At 42.8% G+C, this 21,433-nt stretch overlaps 1 protein-coding gene across 6 annotated transcripts in view; it reads right to left on the bottom strand.

The window, feature by feature from the left end:
* The window catches only part of UBR3 (ubiquitin protein ligase E3 component n-recognin 3), a 207,312-nt gene that overhangs the window by 185,194 nt on the left and 685 nt on the right, over window positions 1–21,433 (bottom strand). The gene's annotated exons all lie outside the window — the stretch shown is intronic.

The raw sequence follows: 21,433 nt of genomic DNA, 5'->3' as shown, positions 1-21,433 counted from the left end.
TCCAGAGGCCAAAGCCAGCCCCAGCCCAGCCCCGTACCGGTAAGTCCCTAGACTTACTTTCACCCCTGCATCTAGTCCAGTCCATTGTTATCTTTAAAAATCAGGACCAAGACTGGATCTAATCTAAGATAATCTAGAAAGCAAATTAAACACATGAGCCTGGTTTCAAAATAAAACAAGTTAAAGAAGGCTTTGGGTTTATAGTGCTGACTGCAAGACATTTCTCTTACCCATGTTCCAGAAAGCTTGTTCTACCACCATCTGGTATTTCAAATGCCGAAATACTGATCCTATTCACTATTCACAGATCTCCTGACCTGTCACGGGATCACTTTTTTTTTTTTTTTTTTTTAAATGTGTGCCTTGGCAGACACCATGTAAACTGAACCAGGAACCTAAAGACTAAAAGCACGAGCTTCTACGGCTAGAGCCAGGGCTCTGCAACTATTCATACCTTCTTTTAATTAACACAGAGGTGGACCTATAATACTCACCAATGGAAAAGGAGTACTTGTGGCACCTTAGAGACTAACCAATTTATTTGAGCATAAGCTTTCGTGAGCTACAGCTCACTTCACTGGATGCATTCAGTTTTTTCCACTGAATGCATCCAATGAAGTGAACTGTAGCTCACGAAAGCTTATGCTCAAATAAATTGGTTAGTCTCTAAGGTGCCACAAGTACTCCTTTTCTTTTTGCGAATACAGACTAACACGGCTGCTACTCTGAAACTCACCAATGGGTTACATGTACACTAGATTCACTGGGAAAACAGAAGACTAGGCTATTCCATAATCATTCTCCAATATTACTGTAAGAGCCCCGTGGCTGGAGCATCAGTTAAGCAAATGCCTGACTAAATAGTCAAACATTTCAAAACACCCTGAAGACGATCAAAACTGTATTCCGATACACTAGGAAAGGGAGTATATTCCACATCCTGGACCTGCCACTAGTCCAAGAGTTCCAGTGTCTGGACCTGACAAGAATACTGCAGCTAGTCGTCTCAAGTGTTGTAATAAGGCATTAGAGAAGAAGTAGCCTCTAAGGTAGACAACATATACAAATATATATTTTACGGCATCTTCCGCCATAGTGAGGCAACAGAAAACACACTGAAAAGTAAAATTCTGTACTGGAAAATTGAGAGACTAGCTAACTAATAGGTCATTTCCAGGTCTAGTTTCTATTATTACAAAACACTCTAGTACTACAAATAATGTCTTTTTAGATAGGAAAATATATTACTTTTTATGTGTCTTATGCTGCATGATTTTTCCTTTGTGAATATTTTACTTCTATAAATTCTCTGATAATCATATTTGAGAATGTGAGTATGTTAGGAAGAGCCATTTCATTAGTCAGAGCTGTGGAAATCCCATTTTATTGGAGACATTTAATTGACGGTAGGGGGTTTGGTTTGGTTTTTTTGATTACAAACCCAAAGACAGAGGGAAACGCTGTTGTCCTTCCCTGTCCCTATTCCCTTCACCAGTAACTTGTTGAGGTTCATCTTTGCACTACGCCTTCAAATACCTTTTCCGGAAACATCCTTGAGCTAAGACCAAGCATGTAAAGCTTCTGCTGAAAGAATTTTTGAGAAAGTTACAATTAACGAAAACAGAGGTTTACCATGGAAATGCCATGCAACCTCAGTTACAATGTTTTCTCAGATTTATAATCACAATATATCGAGATTTTTCCCTGCAATTCCCTCTGTCATGTTTCACACCTAATACAGTTTATGGTATGCAATAGCAATTAGTGTATGAAAGTTCACCTTTAAAAAATAAAATAGGAACAAGAGATACTATGTATCATCAACATGATCATGTTAACATTTCATCAGAAACCTTAACTTTAGGATTTTTTGACTTGATCATTTGATTTCACAACCTTTCATATTACCCTGCCTTTTTTGTCTTTGACTTTTCCTTGTCAATTTCAAAAAAAAGTGTCAAAAGCAATTTCAGGCAGGACACCTGCCCAAGTCTCCACAATTGTGGTAGTTTTACAAATCACATTAAAGTCCCAACAAATCCCCTCTCCACCCCCACCACAATCAGGCAATTTGCTCTGCATTCTCTTCTGGACAGTTGGTGGAGGAGCTTCAAAGACTCCAGTTTCCCTAACTGCCAGAGCAGCAAAAATATATAGAATAGGGAGCTAGGGCAAGTGCAGGGCCTGTCCAGTCTCTCCCCACCACAGATGGACCATGGTAGCACAGGTCCATCATGAAGCCTTTTAAGCCAACTTGTCTACTAGTCTGCTAGGGACAAGTCTTTAAACTCCCCAGTACACACAGCAGCAGCTGCAGCCAAAGCCAGGGCACACCTTCGCAAGTCCTGGACATTCTTATCACTGCAGCCCTCCTCACTGCATTGCACTGTCTCCAGTTTCAGCTTCATTCCACAAAGCCAGACATACAATCATGCAGTTAAGTAATCTAGTTATTATTTTACCTTCATCTTCCCCTCCCCTCCTAGTGTTTGTCACATGTACTTGTTTCAAATTAGATTATAAACATGCTAGGAACAGCACCATGTTTTCCAGTGCGTTGTACAACACCTAGCACAAATGGGCCCTGTTCCTGATTACAGCTTTTGAGCACTACCAGAAATTAAATAAATAAGGATTATTTATATGTTCTGCATAAAAGACCCACACAAACAAGTGGGGGAAACAAACTACTCAAACTGAATTTGCACTAGCCACGAGCACAGAGTAAATGAAACAGAAAAACAGAGTAAACATTTATTTTATCTTAGTTTTAGTAACGTTAGGTGTTCCATAAAAAAAAGTAAAATAGCGTGATGTTTTAAATGGACTGCCTTTTAATGCAAAAATAAACCTTATAAACATAACAAAATTCCATTCTGTTTATTGCACTGTTAACAAGATGCTATACTGGAAACTAATCAAAGTACTTTTTGTACTGAATAGTTTGACAAGTTGCAAATAACAACTAAGCACTAGCTTAAAAAAGGAGTTTGTATGTTGTGCCAACTATGAAATTCTCTTAAGCACTTAATTTCAAAAAGCTTTTACACAGCATAATTTGGTTTTTCATGCACATCTTCCCTATATAGGTAATAAATTCATACATTTTCTGCATTTAACTGCCTCAATACTTCCTGAGAGTTCTTGTAAACTGCATTTCCCCCCATTTCCTTTAGTCTATAGCATTCTCTGTATAGCTGTTCAAAATGTCTTTGCATGTTTTACAGGTCACTGTTTAACTTTATGACAACTACTCTTAATTCTTCAGCACTAGATACATCTTTTTACATCAGAAGTGGAAGATGTTATATTGGTAAATTAGGATGCTATACTAACTGTGCTTTGTATAGGCTTGAATAAGTCCCTTTGCCCAATCACTGGTGGCAAGCAGCAAATCCACCCTAGAGAAGAGAGTACAGTAAGCCATCAATTTCTGCAGAATTTAAGCTGTCATTTTTAAAATAGTTAAGTTTCTAGTCCTCAGATGCAAAGATAACCTTCCAAGAGTGAACCAACGCAATGTTGACTTCCGAGTCTGGAGAATGCCTGCTCCTGTACCTGTGCTGTTGTTCACAGCTTTCTCAAAAGGCAGGGGGATGAAACTGACATATCTGATAAGTTTCATTTCTGCTATTCAGGACTCTCCAGGAAACCACAAAACTGACCAGAATCTGTTTCACTCTGCTACTAATTGAGAAAGCTATGGAGCAAAAGTAAAGGTATTAGAATTATAAAAGAACCGTGACCATGAAGTAAAGACTGGAAGAGCAATGCTCAGGAGGAGGTTTATGGAAGAGAGACATAAAGCATCTCCTCCTTTACAAGCAGTAAGGGAATTTCAAAATTGATGCCTACTAACCAGAAGCTAATATAAGCAGGTGTGAGGAAGAGCATCCTGGTGGCCTTCCCTCACCTAAAATTAGGACTGGAGGTATAGTGTTAGTCTTGTCACCAGGCCCCCCTCCCCCCCCTTTTTGTATCAGCCTCTTTTTCAAGATTTCCTGAACTTTGGGTCACGACCCTATAAAAAATAATTCAAGAAGTGATAAAAAATTAACATACCATGTAAGCCCCATAGCTCTGTGACACTTTAAGGCCACCACATTTTTGGAACCTGAAAATCCCAGCTAGCATTTCAACCTAGGCTAGTACATGATGAGAGCACATGCAGCACCCTGCTACAGACTCTCCAACTAAATCAGTAGAATACCTGTATTGGTGTGTGTATGCCTGGATTTTCTTTATGTAAGAAATAATATCAGCTTCATTAAATACATATATTAAGTCCTCTGATAAATGTGGAGTTGGTATGTAATAAGGTTATGAACACTGTATGTGACCTGTTCAACAAGGGGAAGTGTAAGACAAATATGAAATTAAAGAATATGAGTTATTTTAAGTTTGATTAAGGAAATACAGTAAAAGCTGTATTATCCGTCCTTGTACCAACCAGAAAGCTCTATAAACCAGCATTTCTAATCTTCATAGAAACTCCGGTTTATAGTCCGGTTGGAACGGGGCCGGCAGGCTCCTTATCTGGCTTTGCGTGGCTCCCCGGAAGCGGTGACATGTCCCTGCTGCTCCTAGGTGGAGGAACGGCCACAAGGGGTTCAGAGTGTGGGAGGGGGTGCGGGCTCTGGAGGGAGTCCGGGCTTGCAGCACAGGAGGGGGTGCAGGGTGCCGGATCCGGGCAGAGCTCACCTTGGGCGGCTCCCCACAAGAGGCAACTTGTCTCTGCTGCTCCTATTCGAAGATGCGGCTGCCTCCGCCTGCAGGAGCTGTGGAGCCAGGGCTCGGGGCAGGACGGGAACACCACGCAGAGCTGCCTGCCACACCTCCCCAACCCCTGCCCCAAGCCCCCTCCCACACTCAAACTCCCTCCCAGATCCCACACCCCCTCCCGTGCCCCAAGCCCCAGCCCTGCACTTCCTCTTGCACCCGAACTCCCTTCCCTCTTAGTTAACCGGAATTTGTCACTTACCGGATCCCCCGTCCAGCCCCCCATTCCCCAACATGCCAAACAAAAAAGCTTTAACTGTATATCGGTGTTCTAAGGAAAGGCCTTGAAAATAATGAGTTATTAGGCCAGAAGAAATGAAGTAAGGAGGATGTCTGGTTCAAAGAATAACTAATGAGATAAGGGGAAGTTTAAAGGCCTCTGACTGATTGTTTTATTTAAAACCATCTGCAGTCACTACTAAGAGAATCCGTCTTAAAATGAGCCAACAAGGCCTTTCTTAACCTACACACTAGCATTAAAGCCTATTTGAACTCAGGTGCAATGGAAAACAGTGTTGGTCAGCAAGAAGTAGGAGAGGAAAGACTGGGAAAAGAGGAGGTTGTAAATCTTATCTGGATTAAAACTGGAAATAAGAGCATACTGTCTCAAACTGGTTTTTAGCTCAAGTAATTGGCAATGTTATCATTTGTTTGTTAAAGGGTATAAAAGGGTATAAAAAGTAAACTCTTAATGGGTTCATTGCTGTTACCTTCCTGACCACGTTGGAGCTGATCAGTATAGGCCTAAGTACTCTGGGTTTGGCTTGTATCTTGATCAAATACTAATAAATGTTTTGTTACTGTATTGGATGTAGTGAGTGCTTATTTTTAGGATGCTAGACATGTTTAGAGCAATTGTATAAACACCATTTGGTCCTTGGATTTAATAAAGGAATTTATTATTAAACTTGTGTTTGGTGGTTTCCTATATCAATAATTTCAAATATTATTAATTCCAACAGGAAGTTATTAAATATTGGGAGTAACAATGTTTATTATACACCTATAATGCACAAATTCAATGGGATCTTTACAGGAAGGCAACACAATGGTTTTCCAGATAAGAACACACAAGCACACATTTGAAAGACAGTGGCATCCTTCCAGGCCGGAGGCTGAAGTGACACAGCTGTTTTGGCAGAGTGAGAAGCTAGAGGGCTATAAACAATTTAAAAGTCTCTTGATCTCTACAAAATATGGGAGGGATGGGGAGAGTCACTAAGGACCATCCAGAGCGTGTCAGTGAGCTCTGATAGGGAGACAAGTAGACACAGAAGCTCTGAGTAAGAATCTAGAGCAGGGGTGGGCAAACTTTTTGGCCTGAGGGCCACATCGGGGTGCAAAACTATATGGAGGACCAGGTAGGGAAAGCTGTGCCTCCCCAAACAGCCTGGCCCCCGCCCCCTACCGCCCCCCTCAGAACCCTCGACCCATCCAACCCCCGCCCCGGTCCTTGTCCCCCCACCACCCCCTCTCGGGACCCCATCCCCTATCTAACCCCCGCACCCGCTCCCCATCCCCTGACTGAACCCCCCCAAACCTCCTCCCCATCCAACCGCCCCCTGACTGCCTCCTGGGACCCCCTGCTCCTTATCCAACCCCCCAGCCCCCTTACCATGCCGCTCAGAGCAGCATGCCTGGCCACTGCGCTGCCCGGCTGGAGCCAGACACACTGCCGTGCTGCCCTGCATGAGCAGGCAGCCCCACCGCCCAGAGTGCTGCCCGTGCTGCGGCATGGCTGCAGGAGAGGGGGGACAGTGTGGGAGGGGCCGGGGGCTAGCCTCCCGGGCCAGGAGCTCAGGAGCCGGGTAGGACAGTCCCGCGGGCCGTAGTTTGCCCACCTCTGATCTAGAGCTAATCCTATTAGGATCCCCACATGAAAGACGGTTAAGCACTTTGTAGGAGAGACTTGCATGTAGCATATTTTATGGGTTTTAAGATACGTTTTCTCTAAAATGCGTTTGTTCTAATCAATAATACTTTGCTTGAAGAAAGCGGTTTGGTCACTGTTTACAACTGTCATTTCCCCAGGGGAAACAAAATTGCAGAGGGGAGGGACTCAAAACCTTAAAAAAAAATGAAATCAACATGATTTGGATTATTCAAACTGACAACATACAGATAAACGGCCTTCAAAGATGTTATAAAGGTAGAAGGTGTTTCTGCAAATTGCACAATCATGAAAAGTGCACACCTCTACAGAAAATCTTGTCCGTCCCAATTCATTATAGTTTCAAGGATTACGAAGCCTAAATCAACTACCAAGTTGAAAACAGTGATTCTGACAAATAACATCATTTTGCAACATATCAGTGACATGACTGAGGAAGTCAGAGCAGCTACTTTCAAAATGCAGAAAAAGTGAACATTTAGCAATTCAGCTTGATACATCCTCCAGCACAGCTTCTATAATCTGTGAAGCATGTTTATGATGGTTCTATTGAAGAAGGCTTGTTCTTTGATAAAGCTATATCAGGAATCACAGTAAGAGAATTCTTATATTTCAAGAGGATCAAGATTTTCATTTTCAATGGGAGTGGTGTAATGCAATCTGCTTAGATATTGCCAAGGCAATGACAGATAAGAACACTGGCCCTAGTTTCCATTGTTTCATACATAGCAAAATACTTGCTAACAAATGCTAACAATTCTCAGACAAGTATTTTATGAGATGTTAAAGCAATGACAATTCATTAAAGGACATCCAGTGAATTCTCAAATTTTTGTATTTATCTACGACATTGGTTCAGATTTGGAAAATCCTACTGCCCAAAAGCCTGGGACAAATAAAAGAGCTAACTGGGCAAATAAACGTGTCAGGTTTCCTGTCTGTTGGACAACAACAACAAGACAGGCTGGGGCCAGAGTGAGTGAGATCAAGCAGAGCAACACTCAGCTGTCAGTCAAGAGTTCTGAAGGAACTTAAATATGAAATTGCAGAACTACTAACTGTGGTAGGTAACCTATCACATAAATCAGCCTCTGTACCAGATGACTGGAGGATAGCTATAACGCCAATTTTTTTAAAAGGCTCCAGAAGCGATCTTGGCAATTATAGGCAGGTAAGCCTAAATTCAAATTGATTGAAACTATAGTAAAGACATAAAGATGAACACGATTTGTTGGGGGAGAGTCAACACAATTTTTGTAAAGAGAAGTCATGCCTCACTGATCTATTAGAATTCTCTGAGTGTGTCAACAAGCATGTGGACAAAGGTGAGCCAATGGATATAGTGTACTTGGACTTTCAGAAAGCCTTTGACAAGGTCCCTCACCAAAGGCTCTTACGCAAAGTAAGCAGTCATGGGATAAGAGGGAAGGTCACCTCATGGATCAGTAACACATTAAAAGACGGGAAACAAACAGTAAGAATAAATGGACAGTTTTCACAATGGAGAGAGGTGAATAGTGGTGTCCCCCAGAGAGCTGTACTGGGACAAACACTGCTCAAAATATTCATAAATGGTCTGGAAAAGGGGGCAAAAAATCAGGTGGAAAAGTTTGTTGATGATATAAAATTACTCAAGATAGTTAAGTCCACAGCAGATTGCAAAGAGTTAAAAGGGCTCAGTTTTGTGAGATCAACTGGAAACCAAAATGGCAGATGAAATTCAGTGTTGACAAATGCAAAGTAATGCACACGGGAAAACATAATCCCAAGTATATATACACAAAATGATGGGGTCTAAATTATCTGTTACACTTAAGAAAAAGATATTGGCAGTCTCACAGAATCACAGGACTGGAAGGGACCACAGGAAGCCACATCATCCAGTCCCCAGCACTCCTGGCAGGACTAAGTATTATATAGCATTATCTCCTGGATAGTTCTCTGAAAACATGTACTTAATGTGCAGCAGCAGTCAAAAAAGCTAACCATGTAGGAACCATTAGGAAACGGAGAGATAATAAGACAGTAAATATCATAATGACCATATAACACTCCACGGTACACCCACACTTTGAATACTGCATCCAGTTCTGGTCACCCCATTTAAAAAAAATATTAAATTTGGAAAAGGTACAGAGAAGGTCAACAAAAAAGATGAGGAAAGATTTAAAAAACTGAGATTGTTCAGCTTGGAAAAGACGATAAAGATGAAATATGATAGAGGTCTACAAAATCATGAATGGCGTGGAGAAAGTGAATAAGGATTTGTTATTTACTCCTTTGCATAACACAAGAACCAAGAGTCACCCAATGAACTTAATAAGAAGCAGGTTTAAAACGAAAGGGAGTACTACTTCACATAACGCACAATCAACCTGTGGAACTCGTTGCCAGGGGATGTTTTGAAGGCCAAAAGTATAGCTGGGTTCAAAAAAGAATTAGATAAGTTAATGGAGGATTGGTCTGTGATAGGTTCCTCCCCTTCAGGCTGCCACTTGGAACTAGGGTACCACTGAACCTGCCTGACCCACCAGCCTGGGCTCTCTTTCACCCTATAATGCTGACACAAGCAGCAGACTCACGCTTTCACCAGCACACAGGTAGGGACGCACCCAGCGGCAGAAACACAGACACTGAAACCAGCTCTGCATGGGAATTGCCCAGTACTCAAGTGCACACTCCCCTGTAGAGCAGAGGTGGGCAAACTACGGTCCGCGGGCCAAATCCAGCCCACGGGACCCTCCTACCCGGCCCCTGAGCTCCCAGCCCCTCCCCTGCAGCGCGCCATGCCACCAGCGCAATGCTCTAGGCGGCCGGGCAGCACAGTTGCAGAGCTGCGGCCTGACCCAGTGCTCTGGGCAGCACGGCTGTAGTGCCGCCAGCCACTGGTGCTCCAGGCAGTGCGGTAAGAGGGTGGGGGGGGTTGAATAGAGGGCAGGAGAGTTCGGGGGCAGTGGTCAGGGGTGTGGATAGGGGTCGGGGCGGTCAGAGGGCGGGGGACTGGATAGGACAGGGGTCCCGGGGGGGGGGGGGGCAGTCAGGAATGAGAGGAGGGGTTGGATGGGGCAGCAGGGAGCAGTCAGGAGACAGGGAGTGGTGGATGGGGCATGAGTCCCGCGGGGGCCCTCAGAGGACAGGGAACAGCGGGGGTTGGATGGGGCAAGAATCCCAGTGGAGCCGTCAGGGGGTGAGAAGTGGGGAGGTCAGATAGGAGGCGGGGTCCGGGCCACGCCTGGCTGTTTGGGGAGACACAGCCTCCCCTAACCGGCCTTCCATACAATTTTGGAAGCCCAATGTGGCCCTTAGGCCAAAAAGTTTGCCCGCCCCTGCTCTAGAGGGTAAACCCAAAATTGTACAGTCTTGCACTGCTCGGAGAACTGTACAGTGTAAACTCATGAAATTTGCCCTCTCCCTCAACGTGGAGAGGGATATACACAGCTTTTTGCCCCACATTATGATTTCTACACACACTGGTTTTAGACAAAAAAAAAATGTATTAACTACAAAAGATAAAATCTAAGTGAGTATAAAGGATAGCAAACAGATCAAAGCAGATTACCTATCAAATAAAATAAAAACAAAATTGGATATGAGCAGCAAATTCTCACCCTAAATGTTGTTCTAGGCAGTTTGCAGAGAGTCTTGAAGGCAAACTGCACTTGCTTGCAACTTAAAACTCCAGATATTCCATTCACAGGCTAGACAACCCTCTAGCCTGGATTCAGTCCTTCCCCCTAGTTCATTCCTTTTGTTTTTCAGTTGTTTCCAGCAGTCTTCCTTGTTGGGCGGAGAGTCAGTGAAGAACGAACCACGATGATGTCACTCTCCTGCCTTCGTTTTTTCATATGGTGGGAATCCTTTGTCTCCCAGTTTGATTCCCACCCCCAGTCACTGGAAAGACACTAGTATTATCATAGAGTCCAGTACCAGTACCAGGTGACTTGGTCACATGTCCCTGCAGCCATATCTCAGGGCTTGTCTATACTGGCACTTTCCAGTGCTGAAACCTTCTCACTCAGGGGAGTGAAAAAACACACACAGCCCCTCCCGAGCGCTGCAAGTTTCAGTCCTGTAAAGTGCCAATGTAGCTATTCCCCTTGTGGAGGTGGGTTTTTTAGAGCACTGAGAGAGCTCTCTCCCAGCACTATGTTACACCTACACGAGCCACACTGCTAGTGAAGACCTGCGCTCAGAGGCTGTTTGCAGCATCCCCAGGAAGGCTCCCTGGTGGGAGATTAGCATCTTCAAAGACCTTGTGACCCCTCCCAAACAGCCATCTAGACTGATTGTATTCTGTCTAGTGGGCGTTCCTCAGGTGTAAACACATTTGTAATTGATGCATAGACAATATTCCTAACTTCAGATACAAAAATGTTACACGCATACAAATAGGATAATCATATTCAGTAAATTATAACCTTTCCAATGATATGTCACATGCCCGTTCTTATATAAAATACATCATAGTTATGCCATAATCATATCATACTATCTCTATGAAGAATATGGGGTCATAGTGCCACAAGGTCCATCAGTGATTATTAGCCAAGATGATCAGGGATGCAACCCCATGCTCTGGATGTCCTAAGCATCTAATTGCACAAGCTGGGAGTGGATGACAAGGGATGGATCACTTGATAATTGGCCTTTTCTGTTCATTCCCTCGGAAGCATCTGGCATTGGCCAGCATCGGAAGGCAACATACTGGGCTAGATGGCCCACTGGTCTAACCCAGGGTGGCCATTTTTATGTTCTTCATTTGCCTCAAAGTTAGAAACAATTTGAAGCTACTCTAAATTTTCCCCATTACTTTTGAGAAAGACTAAATTCAAGGTGGTTGTTTTTTTTAAACGGCTGTTTCTACCCTGTCATGCATGGATAGAAAACTCATACTGTGCCCCTGAAGAGAAGAATTCAACACTCGTTGGGGCTGGCTTAATTATGCTGACAGGAGAGCTCTCTCCCATCAGCATAGAGCAGCTACACGGGAGGCCTCAAAACAGTGCAGCTGCAGCAGCACAGTTAATGCGCTGTAAGGGCTCTAGTGTAGACATAGCCTTAGACAAGTTAGAAGTCTTCAAGTCACCAAGGCCTGATGAAATACATCCTAAAATACTCAAGGAGCTGACTGAGGAGATATCTGAGCCATTCGCGATTATTCAAAAAGTCATGGAAGATGAGAAAGATTCCAGAGGCCTGGAAAAGGGCAAACATAGTGCCAATCTATAATAAGGGGAATGAGGACAACCTATAAAATTATAAACCAGTGAGCTTAACTTCAATACCTGGAAAGATAATGGACTAAATAATTAAGCAATCAATTTTCAGATACCTAAAAGATAATAAGGTGATAAGTAACAGTCAGCATGGATTTGTCAAAAACAAATCATGTCAAACCAACCTAATAGCTTTCTTTGACAGGATAACAAGCCTTGTGGATGGGGGGAAGCAGTAGATATGGTATTATCTTGACTTCAGTAAGGCTTTTGATACTATCTAGCATGACCTTCTCATAAACAAACTGGGGAAATACAACTCAGATGGAGCTACTATAAGGTGCGTGCATAATTGGTTGGAAAACTGTTCTCAGAGACAGGTTTCAGAGAGTAGTTATCCATGGTTCACAATCAAGCTAGAAGCACATACTAGTGGGGTCCCACGGGAATCAGTTCTGGGTCCGCTCTGTTCAACATCTTTATCAATGATTTAGATGATGTCATAGAGAGTACACTTATAAGTTTGCAGACTACACCAAGCTGGGAGGAGGTGTACGTGCTTTGGAGAATAGTATTAAAAAAAAAAAAAGGCAATCATCATTTTGGGATGTAGTAGCAGAAGCGTAGTAAGCAAGACAAGGAGTAGTTCTTCCACTCTACTCCACGCTGATTAGGCCTCAACTGGAGTATAGTGTCCAATTCTGGGCACCATATTTCAGGAAAGATGTGGACAAATTGGAGAAAGTCCACTGAAGAACAACAAAAATGATTAAAGGTCTAGAAAACATGACCTATGAGAGAAGATTGAAAAATTTGGGTTTGTTTAGTCTGGAGAAGACTGAAGGGGGACCTGATAACAGTTTCAAGTACATAAAAGGTTTATTACAAGGAGGAAGGGGAAAAAAAGTTCTCAACCTCTGAGGATGGAACAAGAAGAAATGGGCTGAAATTGCAGCAAGGGGGGGTTAACTTGGACATCAGGAAAAACTAGCCTCTGTTTGTCAGACGGTGAAGATGGATGGCAGGAGAGAGATCACTTGATCATTATCTGCTAGGTTCACTCCCTCTGGGGCACCTGGCATTGGCCACTGTCAATAGACAGGATACTGGGCTGGATGGACCTTCGGTCTGACCCAGCATGGCCATTCTTATGTGGCTATTAATGCTATACTAATCTTGCCTATTAACATAAAACTGTTCTGTGGTTACATTTCAATCTTAAAACATGTAGAATATAGTTAAGTTAATTCAAAATAGCTGTTCTAAGATAAGAAGTAGGCTGTTATATTAGTTTCTTTCTGTGAGGGAGTTTGGGTGCAGGAGGGGGCTCCAGGCTGGGGCAGAGGGTTGGAGTGCAGGAGAGGGTGAGGGGGTGCAAGCTCTGGGAGGGAGTTTGGGTGCAGGAGGGGATTCTGACCTGGGGCAGGGGTGCAGGAAGGGTTGTAAGGTGTAGGCTCTGGCCGCGAGGAGTTTACCACAGGTGGCTCCTGGCTGGCAGCACAGCAGGGCTCAGGCAGGCTGCTTGCCTGCCTGCCGTGACCCCACACCGCTTCCAGAAGCGGCCAGCTGCTGGCACGTCTGTGTGTGCCCCTGGGGGGAGGGGGACAGCGTGTCTCCGTGCGCTGCCCGCACTTGCAAGGGCCACCCCCAGAGCTCCCATTGGCCAGTTACCTAGGGAGGTAGTGGAATCACCATCCTTAGAGGTTTTTAAGGCCCGGCTTCACAAAGCCATGGCTGGGATTATTTAGTTGGGGTTGTTCCTGCTTTGAGCAGCGGGTTGAACTAGATGACCTTCTGAGGTCTCTTCCAACCCTAATCCTCTACGATTCTATGAACAACTTTGTTTTCCTTAGCTTCAATCTCAGAAACAGTTCAACCACTTTGGCTGAAATTTTCCAAAAAATATTCAGCCTGAGACAGACACCAAGGATAGAAAATTTCAGCCTTAACAGTTAAAATTTGCCAATGTTATAAGGAACTGAAAACAGGGCCTTATCATGGAAAGTGTCAGGCAACGTCAATAATATTCAATGCTACCAGCCCCTGCCTATAATTAAACAAGAGCAAAATGAAATGTCTGACCAAGTACAGGTCAAACACAGTAAAACAAGATAACATAAGTGAGAAATCCTGGCACAAGTCCAAAAAAAACATAAGCAAAATATGAAAATTGCCTGTAGACAATCACAGCAGCAATAATATTTCAATTAACTTGAGAAAACACCCACATTCTTAGGTGGTGGTCTCAGATATATTTTCTTGTCAGATAACCAAATGAGAAAAGTGACCAGAATGCAGATAGCAAAATTTTCTTTGTGTGTTATTCACCAGCAACTCCTCTTTCATGCCTAAGTGAGGTGACTTTCATAAGGTAAAGTGCTAGCTATTCTTAGAATTAAGGCCAGAAAAGCAAGCTTTCCTGAATGATCTCACTTACACGCTCCATAATTCACCTTTCTCATCTTTGGGATCAAAATGAGTTGAATTCTTCTCTTCAGGAGCACAATGTGAGTTTTCTATCCATACATGTCAGAGTAGAAACAGTCATCAAAAAAACTTAGAAGTTCTTCTTCTCAAAAGTAATGGGAAAATGCTGCCTTTCAATTTGAAGATATTCTACAACAGTCAATGTAAGTAAGGCAGTGTCTACCTTGACACTGCATCGACCTAACTACATCTACCTAAGCACTACGCCACTCATGGAGGTGGAATTATTAAGTCGGGGTAGTGGACAAGTTACATCAGTGGGAGCTACATATTAGCGTAGACACTTACGGAGTTAGGTCGATGTAAGGCAGCTTACGTCGACCAAACTCTGTAGCGTAGACCAAGCCTTAAAAAGACCTAGATAAGAACTATCAGGAACTCATAGGTCAGCATTTGAAGAACTATTTTTCTGATGACCCAGAGAAGCAGAAAGAGACTGCTTTCCTTCACATAAATCAGAGGCTGTTTACTTGGCAAAACTGACTGGGCAACTGCAAAACAAAACAAGCAAACAAACACAACTGACTTTCTATAGCTCATATTTCATAAGTTCTTAGTGATGCTCTGTGAAGAAGAGGGACTCAGTTTTAGTAACAAAAACCTTGAAAGCTCTCATTCCATTTTCCATCCTTGTATCTAACAGTCAGCATTCTCTTGAGTGGTAGTAATAAAAACAAAGTCCCTCCAGTCGCCTGTCAACTGAAAGGGACCTAAGTCTCCCCCACCGCAGCCACTTCAACTTTGGATGGGACAGTTTTCATCAACAAGACAGGCTCATCCATAACACTTAGTTGGGAGTGTATTTAAACTCTTGTAAATCTTTTATAATTAAAGTTTTCTTTTCAAAACTTCATTAGTTATTTCTGATACATTGATGAAATTTCACTTGCTCATGGTTAGACGTCTTAGGAGAGAGGGTCATAAAACATTTTAGTCTGAAAGCAGGTTGCTGGCTCTTAAAAGTTTGGGAAATCTTGCTCTAGATAGCAGGGTTAATCTTCTCACAAGTAGGTGTCCAAGTAAATTTTCAAATCCTGGTATAGATCATTTCTAAAGTCCAAGATGTATTATCAGAACTACAAATGCAGTGGCTATGACAACATTATGTAATAAAGGAGATCAGAAATGCTGAAAATGGCATGGATGTGAAAGATTTGTACAGCAATTTATAAATTTTAACCTAACGTTTTCTGTAACATCTCAAAACTCAGTAAGCTACTTGACTCACACACCAGCACCTAAATGTCATGCTAGAACAGGGGTCGGCAACCTTTTAGAAATGGTGTGCCAAGACTTCATTTATTCACTTTAAGGTTTCATGAGCCAATAATACATTTTAACGTTTTTTAGAAGCTCTCTCTAAGTATATACATTACATAACTAAACTATTGTTGTATGTAAACAAGGTTTTCAAAATGTTTAAGAAGCTTCATTTAAAAATTAAATTAAAATGCTGATCTTACACCGCCGGCCCGCTCAGTCCGCTGCTGGCCTGGGGTTCTGTTCACCTAGGCAGGCAGCGGGCTGAGCGGGGCCTGCGGCCGGGATCCCAGCTGGCAAGGGGCCAACAGCCAGAACCCCAGACCGGAAGAGGGCTGAGTGGGGCCAGCAGCCGTGACCCCAGACCAGCAGTGAGCTGAGCGGCTCAGCCCGCTGCCCGTCTGGGGTTCTGTCTGCCGGCTCCTGCCAGCCAGGGTCCCGGCTGCCGGCCCACTGACAGCAGACATTAAAAATTGGCTCTCGTGCTGTCTTTGGCACGCGTACCATAGGTTGCCGACCCCTGTGCTAGAACATAAGAATGGCCATATTGGGTCAGACCAAAGGTCCATCCAGCCCAGTATCCTGTCTGCCAACAGTGACCAATGTCAGGTGCCCCAGAGGGAGTGACTCTAACAGGGAATGATCAAGTGATCTCTCTCCTGCCATCCATCTCCACCCTCTGAAAAACAGAGGTTAGGGACACCATGCTTTACCCATCCTGGCTAATGGCCATAAATGGACTTAACCTCCATGAATGTATCCAGTTCTCTTTTAAACCCTGTTATAGTCCTAGCCTTCACAACCTCCTCAGGCAAGGAGTTCCACAGGTTGACTGTGCGCTGTGTGAAGAACTTCCTTTTATTTGTTTTAAACCTGCTGCCCATTAATTTCATTTGGTGGCCCCTAGTTCTTATATTATGGGAACAAGTAAATAACTTTTCCTTATTTACTTTCTCCAGACCACTCCTGATTTTATATACTTCTATCATATCCCCCCTTAGTTTCCTCTTTTCCAAGCTGAAAAGTCCTAGTCTTTTTAATCTCTCCTCATATGGGACCCATTCCAAACCCCTAATCATTTTAGTTGCCCTTTTCTGATGCCAGTATATCTTTTTTGAGATGAGGAGACCACATCTGTAAGCAGTATTCAAGATGTGGGCATACCATGGATTTATATAAGGGCAATAAGATAGCCTCCGTCTTATTCTCCATCCCTTTTTTAATGATTCCTAACATCCCATTTGCTTTTTTGACTGCCGCTGCACACTGTGTGGACGTCTTCAGAGAACTATCCACGATGACTCCAAGATCTCTTTCCTGATTAGTTGTAGCTAAATTAGCCCCCCCATCATATGCTAGATGCAAGCTTCCTTGTTTACAGACATCTATTATAAAATTGTATATTGTTGTAGCTGCAAGAAATAGACTACAATCTTAAATACAAGCCTTACTGAAGCATTTATATACACCCTTCCCACACCACAGCCTATTATATTTGGGTTTTTATTAACCCTCTTAAAGAGACAGTGCACTACATGGTGAACTAAACAGATTTATACTACAATAAATAAATCATCATGTACTTTGCTAAGACTGCATTAGAAAGCATTCTTCTAAGTCAATATGTCTTGAGTAAAAGTTCAGAACATGGGTGATCAAATCACAAAAACTGAGGAACATAATACCAATACTTGTGTCTTTCATGGATAGTAACTACAAAATTTTATCTGAGCAAAGCAGATGGCAGACAAAGTTTGTAAGCAGGTTCCACATTTGAATCTCTCAGCTATTAATAGAAGCCTAGGCTGCAGTGACCTTACGTTAAGCTAGAAACCCAACTTCTATTGCATGAATCCAAGCTGCTATCTTAGCTTGGCACACCTCAGCACTTCTTATGTATCGATGACCTAATATACACACAAAATTGTACCAGTTTTACTAAAAGTGCTACGTTAAACCAATTCAGCTCAACCAGTGGAACTTAGCATGTGGACACTCTGACAGTAGTTTAAACCTGTTTTACTTTGGTTTAGCTTTTCCCTGTACAGTAAACTGCACCAGCTTATCATCCTATCTTTACTTAAGCTGAGGAAATTTTATATTCATAATTTTATTAAATTTTATATTTAGACCAGGCTACCTCTAAGTACCAAAATGCACTTTGTAATGTATTTATTAGCAAACTGAAGCTCACTTTCACAGTATTGTTCTTGTACTTTTCAAGAAAAATCAAAACAAAGACAGTAGAACCTCAGAATTACAAACACCTCAGGAATGCAGGTTGTTTGTAACTCTGAACAAAATGTTATGGTTGTTCTTTCAAAAGTTTACAACTGAATATTGACTTACTACAGCTTTGAAACTTTACTATGGAGAAGAAAAAAACGCTGCTTTGCCTTTATTTTAGTAGTTTACATTTAACACAGTTCTGTACTGCATTTGCTTTTGTGTGAATGTATCTCTGCTGTTGTCTGATTGTGTACTTCCAGTTCCAAATGAGGTGTGTGGTTGACTGGTCAGTTCATAACTCTGGTGTTCGTAACTTTGAGGTTCTACTGTATTGCTTTATCTGGAATGACCATACCCATAGAATGGGATCTGCCCCACACAACAATTTCAATCGTTCCTACTCCTACCCCACCAATGACAGCTCAATCCATCTTTCCCCTTCCCATTTGTCTACATTTTATTATTTCTATCAACTAATATTATAGGTAACACCTTAGATTGCTATAACTGAAAAATCAGGTGAGAAATGTTATATATATTTTAATGTGGTTACTCTGTGGATTTAACAACAATTTTCTTTCTTCTTTATAAAACCAATTTCCCCACAGGTGAGAATTAGTTTTAAAATAGGAAACTGATTATAAAAACTGAAATTTAGGATAAGTTACTGACCCAAAAACTGCTTTAAAACTATTCTGAAAATGTGTTTTTCAATTTGGCCATGTCCCACTAAAATCCTGCCCTGTGTGTCACAAACGGACTGTTGATTGGTATGCCATTCAAGTCTTCTCTTTCTCTGGCCTCCCATTACCAAGGGGAGCTGTTACTTGTGCTCTCACCTTAGTGCCTCAGAAGAGGAAGACTGGAGACACCAACAGTAGAGATAGCTGACTGCCTCAAGAAAACAGCTGGACCACTGACCTCATGGTTTTAATACTTCAATTAAGATGAAGGCAAGGCAAGAGAAAGACATCCCATCTGATTGATGGGAACTGAAGAGAGGGAGGGGCTCACAGAAAACAGAAGAAGGAAAAAATGAGGGATGAAAGAGACAGGCTAGAAGAGCAGCAAGAGAGAAATAATAAGAGAGGCAGAGACTATTGAGTAAAGTTGTAGGTTATAGAGCAGGTGAATGGAGATTATTATAGGAAAAGAATGAGTCAGGAAACAACTTAAAAACAAAAACAAAAAATCAAAAACGGTAGGATAAGAAAAAACCCTAAATTGGAATGCAGAAAGAAAGGAAATAGAGGAACAAAATTAGTTAGATCAGTGGTGGGCAACCTGCAGCCCATCAGGATAATCTGATTGCAGACCACGAGACATTTTGCTGACATTGACCATCCGCAGGCATGGCCCCTCACAGCTCCCAGTGGCTGCAGTTCGCCGTTCCTAGCCAATGGGAGGTGCGAGAAGTGGCAGCCAGCACATCCCTGCAGCCTGCACCGCTTCCTGCAGCTCCCATTGCCCGGAAGTGCCGAACCGCGGCCACTGGGAGCTGCAAGAGGCCGTGCATGCACACGGTCAATGTAAACAAACTGTCTCACGGCCCACCAGTGGATTACCCTGATGGGCCACATGCGGCCCGCAGGCCGCCCACCACTGATTTTGATTAATTTATTTAAATAAAAAGGAATAAAGATGTAAAACAGAGAAAGGGAAACTTTTAACGTTTCCTTACATTCCTGAGACAACATGGGTGAGGTAATATCTTTTATTGGATCAACTTCTGTTGATGAAAGAGACATGCTTTTGGGCTTATTCAGAGCTTTTCTTCAGGTCTGGGAAAGGTACTCAGAGTGCCACAGCTAAAATTCAAGGTAGAACAAGTAAGGAGTTAACATAATGTTGCAAGAGATCATTCAAGGTGAAGTGGGCAGTTGTAACACCTCTACAGTCATAGGAAAAAGGAAGGTTAGTGGGTTACAGACTGTTGTAATGAACCATAAATCTATTGTCTTTACTAAGTCCATGATTTTTGGCGTCTAACAGAGTTCCCAGGCTTTCCTTTTAAAGGTGTTGTGCAGGTTTCATGTGAGGACGAGGACTGTGAGGTCAGATAGGGAGTGACTGCAGAGTCCTTTGTGCAACATGTTCATCCTAGGGTGATATGGTGTTTTTGTCTTCTATCATTTTTCTGTGAGAGTTCACTCGAGAGTGGCTACAACATTCCTTGCATTCCTATAAGTTACTGTCAGATGCCATGTCTGAAAATTGTATAGAAAGGGACTGGATGGCTGTTTTGATAACATTGTCGAATACTATCTACCTTGTATTTACTCTGAGTAACCTGGTTAAACAATTGGTATTCTTTTGGAAGTCAGCCAGTACACATTCTGTATTTAAATAACCAAAAGCAGTGTTATTGCTGTTTACTTTTTTCCTCTAATTATGCTTTCCCCACTACCATCTTTTTCATCTCCTCAATAATCAAGACATACCTACAAATTAGCCATTGTTTGACTACTGCTTGGCTGATTGCTTTCTTTTCTGACAAGGCATACCTCGTTCCCCTTTTTATAACTGTATACAGGGCCAGCTCCAGGCACCAGCTATCCAAGCTATGGCGGCAGCGGCAATTAGGCGGCGACTGCTTCGGGCCGCAAAATTGGTAGAGCCGCCCCTGACTGTATACCCAGGCCTGGTCAACACTATAACTTGAATCACATTAGTTAAAGTAAGAAGGATCCTTGATAGTCTACTCACTTTTCTTGGAGCCCAGCCGGGTTCTGTGAATCACGCACCACTCACATAAGGGTAGTGACTCCAGGATTTAAAAGTTATGAACAGCATTCAAATTGAAGGGTAAAATAATCTCAGAATAAAGTATGTCAAAATGGCACTCTTAGCTGATCTCTGTGTATTTCATCATACATACTGACAAAATATTTTGACATTTTTTGTCTTGTTTGGTTCTGTTCAAGGAACGCAGCTAACATGGAGCTGAATTTTCTTTCTTTTTGTGCATTATCAGACTCATTACTAACTTCCATGTACAGTAACGGTTACATCTGAGAAAGACCAGAAAGCAATGGGTTTGTACAACTGTCCCTGTATAATTGTGCACTCGTTGCCACTGGAGGAAGAATTTAGCCTGCAAAATCCATATTGCTGATGATGGTATGGGGCATGAGAAGAAAACAACCCAGCTTGACTCTCTGATCAATTTTGCAGGGCTGACAATGTTGTTAAAAAATGCACCTTTTTACTTTGACACAGATTCACAGATACACAATCAGTGTGGAACCCACAAAGCCATTTTCGTGGTTACTTTCCTCGCACTCCCTACCTCCGGGGCGAGAGAAAGGATTTTGGTTTAAAGGGGGAAACAGATGAATACATTCCCACAGTTCTCTGGCCTCCCCTTTGCGGCACACGCACCTTAATCACAGAGCCCATCACAAGCTAAGGGATGACACTTCTGCCTGAGCCCTCCGTTTAAATACTAGCAGCAGATCACCGCGCCCGCCTGACCCTCCCCTCAAAAAAGCGACTCCCAGCCGCTGTGCCACCTCTTCCCTTGGGGGCCGGCTAACGACGCACCTGCAGTCCTAGGCCCACCCACTAGGGC

This window comes from Lepidochelys kempii, chromosome 11, assembly GCF_965140285.1.
Source record: "Lepidochelys kempii isolate rLepKem1 chromosome 11, rLepKem1.hap1, whole genome shotgun sequence".
In the NCBI taxonomy this organism is placed as follows: Eukaryota; Metazoa; Chordata; order Testudines; family Cheloniidae; genus Lepidochelys; species Lepidochelys kempii.
This window is presented reverse-complemented; position numbering and strand designations above follow the sequence as displayed.